The sequence below is a fragment of the Dromaius novaehollandiae genome, chromosome 14 (genome assembly GCF_036370855.1).
Source record: "Dromaius novaehollandiae isolate bDroNov1 chromosome 14, bDroNov1.hap1, whole genome shotgun sequence".
Lineage (NCBI taxonomy): Eukaryota > Metazoa > Chordata > Aves > Casuariiformes > Dromaiidae > Dromaius > Dromaius novaehollandiae.
This window is the reverse complement of record NC_088111.1, coordinates 14,661,470-14,666,724: the sequence shown is the minus strand read 5'-3', so window position 1 is coordinate 14,666,724 and position 5,255 is coordinate 14,661,470.

Here is a 5,255-nt window from a genome sequence, read left to right as displayed (position 1 = left end):
TCATTAGCATAGCTTTCCTTTGGGCCCAGAGTTTTAAACTCTGCATTTGACACTGTTAGATCATGATGTAAATACTCATGTCTAAACAATAGAAGGGATTTATGATGCGATGACTCAAGAAAGGGCATAAAAAATTCATTTGAAAGACAGGCTGTGAGAATTCTGATTTGCACAAATAGGGGAATGACCCATACGAGGATGAAAAACTCTCCTTATAGAGCAACAGGATAGATCTGCCTTATTAAACCCCCACAATAAACAGTGTGTTTTTTTCTTTTTTTTAACTGCAGCTTATCCTGATGCAAGAAGCTTGTTTATACTCCCCATAACGTTCAGGGGTTGTTTTTTAAGGCACTTCATATTTCTCAACTTAACAGCAGAACAGAGATTCTGAAAAAATGTAGCTGAGCTTTATTTCAAAATGCTGTACAATAAAGATTATTGTACAGTCCTTTGGGTGAAGTCCAGGGTAGTGACAACTGATGTCAGATCTATCTTCTCTCAAGGAGATGAAAAAAGTGAACATGCTTAAATATGATTCTACAGCCCTCACATGTTGTTTTTTATAAATCAGATGCCTGATAAGAAAGTAGGTGTAGCTTTATCAGGGTGGGAAATACATGGTGACGTGAGCAATCATACCCTTGCATAACTGCATACTTTTCCATTTAAAATGGTGCTGCATCCATCTGGGAGGAAAACTTAAAACCATTATAGAAGGAAGGGTCCCTACACAACGAACCATCTAAGCATGCACGTCAAAATTTAGCTGAACGTATCAGAGCAGAGTACTGCTCAGATGCTGCACTGTGTGGGTACAGATCTGCTCACTTTCTCTATTTTATATCAGCAAAAACATTCACATAAGGTACAGGAATATGTATGCAGTCAAAGATGCAAAGAATTCAATATACTTTCTGATCTAAACTCTGAAAAAGAACTCGGCAATTAACAAAACTGAATGATCTAATTTTGAATTTTTATCAGAAGATCAAATATTGAAAACTGTGCTCAGAAAAATTTGGAGGGAGGGTTGAAAGAAAAGTCAAAATCTCCTGTGAGAATCTGAAGGAGAAAGGGGGTAATAAGACATTCATTTTGTATAAATAAACAATCAAATGAGATGCAAAGTTTTCAGCCAGTCTGATCTCCATTACATGAATATGGACTGAGACTGCCCCGTAGTCATTGCTGGGGGAAGGATCTAGAGCAGAAAGGAGCTAAAACAATTGTGAGGGTGCTAGAGTTCTTCCAGGAAAAGAATCAATTACTTGATTTGGTACCTACTAGGGTCAATACTTCCTAATTTTCAGTGAGTTAGTATGACCTTGTTTCCGCAGAAGCTATTATATAGCACAGCCGAGCTATTACAGCGTATTTTGCAGCAGAGTGGGACTAGTTACAGTTATTCCCTAGGTCACAGTTCTGATTAGCCAGAAAGGCTCTTGTGATAATGTTGAACATTCAACATTTCCCAGCGATGACTGATATCATCATCAACAGGAGGAAATATTTTCCAACCCTTTTGTTTCAAACAGATAAAGCAAACAGGAAATACTCAGCTATTTTGCTTCCAGTCTTTTTCCATCCATTTCACTACTTCCTATGTACATCTATTTTGGGCAGAGACCTGTTTAAGAAAAGTGCTCCTGCAAGAGTTCAGCTTTCCTGCCTGCTGAAGGCAGTTTGAGCCTTCAGTATCTCCATCCTGGCTTCTCCTTCCTCCTGAAGCCAGGTGCAGGAAAGGGCAGGAGCAAAAGGAGGATTAAAAAAGCATTTAAAAAAAGAGTGTTCACAATACCTGTTTCTTTTAGTTAGTTCCTTTTGTCCTTTTCCTAAGGGCTATTTTTCATAGCACAGAGAAATGTTTTGTGAATACTCTCTCTGTAGTGAGTCTGGAATCCTTTGACAATGGGAACTGGGTGTGCACGGAGTAGGCATCACAGTATTTATTTTACTCTTTAATCTGACAATTCTAGATGTCTGATTCCATTAGTTATTTGAAATACGTTAGGCTCTGGCTCTGTATTTAAAAAAAAAAAATTCATACTGTCTAGCAATGAATTTCCTGTTGTTTTTAGCACATATGGAGGCATTAGTGCAATATAAAAAAAATTCCAGTTTGTATGATAATTGTAAAGATAGAAGGATTTTGTGTTTGTATCACAGTAATGCACTAAACACTTCACAGTTCGGAAAGGACAAGAACGGGAGGGTATGAAAGATCTTTGCATAGAGATGGCAGCCTAAAATGGTTGTGGTTTCAGCTGACGATGAATTTGAGGGAGCTGGAAACTGTAGTTCAGTTCAGTTCAGTTCAGAGATGTCACATTTTTGCTGTTTCCTTTGGGAATATTGCATTTTTTTAATGGCAAAATCATGGCAGCTGAGAAGGAAAAGGCCAAGACAAGGATGCTCTGATGAGGGAATTTTCTACACTTATTCTTCTTCCACCAATCATATTTTTCCAGAAGAAATTATTCAATGGGAAACTAAGAAATTCCCAGATCCATTGTTTGAATTAAAGTGTATTTCTAGAAGGAAATCACTTGCACACTTCCTACTAGTTCATCAAATCATTTTCTATACTGTCCATTTCTTTCTCATTCTTACAGCCACACAGCTGTCTTCATGCTTTTAATTCCTCTCTGTTAATCTGCAAATATCTTTTAAGAGTCTGAAAAAGATTTCACAGTGAGTCTATAAATAGCCACTCCTGTATGATACCATTCTACAATAATCACATATGCATGCATACTCAGTTTTACTGGATTTTGTATTAACGATAAAGATAGCTTTTAGAAGTGTCTTACATCCTTAAGCCTCTTGTAGAAAATAGAGAAAATACATATGAAGCAGAAACACTTACCAGCTCTGATTTTTTCAGTGTGATACTGTATTCAGTTTGATTGTGGATTAAGATGATCCCAGGACTTACTCCTGTTTCAGTTGAAATAAGTGGGAGTGTTGTCGCTAGGAGAATCAATGTCACACATAATAAACACGAAAGAAAGAAGAGAGCTCCCATTCTCCTCCAGGCTTTCTCTGTATATCAGAGGTGTACTTCACTGACTAGAATAAATGCAGTACTCCTCTTTGGTTCCTTTTTTTTTTAAATTTTCTGCTGATAAGGAAAGTAGCTGTGTGTTATTCCATTCATCCTCCACATGCAGCCTCAAATTCCAGACTGATAGACAAGAATTTGCTTAAGAGGATGCTCTTACTAATCATATAAATCTTTGTATGTGGTGCAATACTTAGCCCAGATACATAAACGTCTCAGTGGATTTGGGGCTGTATACATGAGAGAAATAAAATCTTAAGACATACACAGAAAGAAGTGCTCATTAAAGTTACTACAATAAGCAATGGGGTGATTCCCTCACTCTGGTGTTAAATCCGCTGCAATTCCACCAATGCTATCATTCAACAGCCACTGGCATTACCATCTCAGTAACAGGTTTAGATGGCTTAGTTTAATTATTATTAGTAGGTTGTGAATGTCTTAATTTCTGCATCGTGGAATAGACGTTTTAGACCAAATATAATGTTCCATTTGGTGCGATCTTTATTTTTCATTTCAGTTCACATTTTGTTTTGAGCTGATTCAAAGGGAAACTGTTTTCAATTTTTCACTTTGGCCACACAACTGAACAAACAGTCCTTCAGCCTTACCGTTCTGTTGCCAGGTACCAAATTGTTCGGTGATGACTTAGAGACTCAGTTATTCTTCTGAAGAAATCAGCCACAGTCTCCGACCTAGCTCTTGTTTGGAGTTATTCACAATCTTTTCATGTTGAAAAGAAAAAAAACCCCAGATATTAATTACATTTTCCAGTTCACAATTATTTACTCAGCTGCTTTTGTAACAAAGGAAAATGTGCCAATAAAACTGATTTGAAAATAAAGATATATAAACTTGACAGTGTTTAGGTATCCCAGCAACACTCATTATTTAAACCTGGAAATCAACAGAAACATTGCATGATCCTGGGTTGCAGGACCACTCTCCTAATTTACCTTAACTTGGTATGCATGTTCAATCTGTATCGCAGCTTTTCTGACACATGGCACCTACTCTGGGAAAGAGTCACCTGGGAGAACTCAAAAGCAAGATCTTTCAGCAGAGATTTGAATGAGTCAGCTCACAGTGCATTATGTAAGGAAAGCCACGTTGAACCTACAGCAAGACTTCTCTTGTCATGTCACATGTCACAGGCTTACCTAGTTTTTCCATCTTCTCAAACTACACATGTTTTTCTGCTAAGTACTGTGTTGTTTCTCTAGCAGAAGAGCTGGGGCCAGCCTGTTGTTTGAAACAGAGAGTAAAAGGATCTGTGTGTTTTCTGCAGACCAAATGGAGAGAACAGTACAGGAATAACGTTCCTTTGACAAGTCAGTTTCAATGCTTTGATCATTCCTCTCTCTCCTTTTCTCTTTTGAATTAACTTCACAACTACTCTTACCACTGAGCAGAAAAAATGCTCTTGCACTGGAGTAAGATCAGTATTACTTTTAGGCCAGGTTTATCTTTATGTCCATTCTCACACTGTCTTCTGAAAAGCAGAATTATACTCCCATTTTAACTCTTGTCGGAGCCTCACCTTAGACTATACACAGTGATGAGACCAGCATGAGTCTTGTGAGCTGTAATTAATCCTCAGTTGCTAAAGTTTCAAGGGTTTAGTGGAGAGAAGGCTTTATATATTTGGTTTTGCAGCAAACAGTCTTGGCTGGATCCCTCCCACCTCTCAATTTAGAGTCTTTTCTTTGAGAAAAGCCAGCACATTCTTGAAGGAAGAGTTGCTTATATGAAGGCAGAATGATTAACACTGAGGAACAGCATTCACTAGTGAGGCAAATCATCAGCTCACTGCTGTGAGGAAATGGCTTTGGATAATCTTGGACAACTGGGAATATTTTATGTTTCTCAGGTGCCTTCCCCCTGCCTCAGAGATTTTGGACAGTTTTCAGCTTATAGCATTCTGGCACTTAATGTAAGAGCAAGCTTTGTCCTGAAGCCTTTCAGAATGGCCTTGTCCTGCATTAGCAATATATATGAGAATGTCTTTAAATATTTCACAAGGGAACACTGTGCAGTTGGGAATCTTGCCCAGTGCTGCCATTTTCTCTTAGCTGTTTCTGCTGCTGCAGTTTTCTGCAGCTGAAGTAATCTTATACAGGTCACCAGACCTCCCTGCTTTACTGAAGGCTCTGGTTACTGTTAACTTATCCCAGCAACAAGGGAAAAAGGA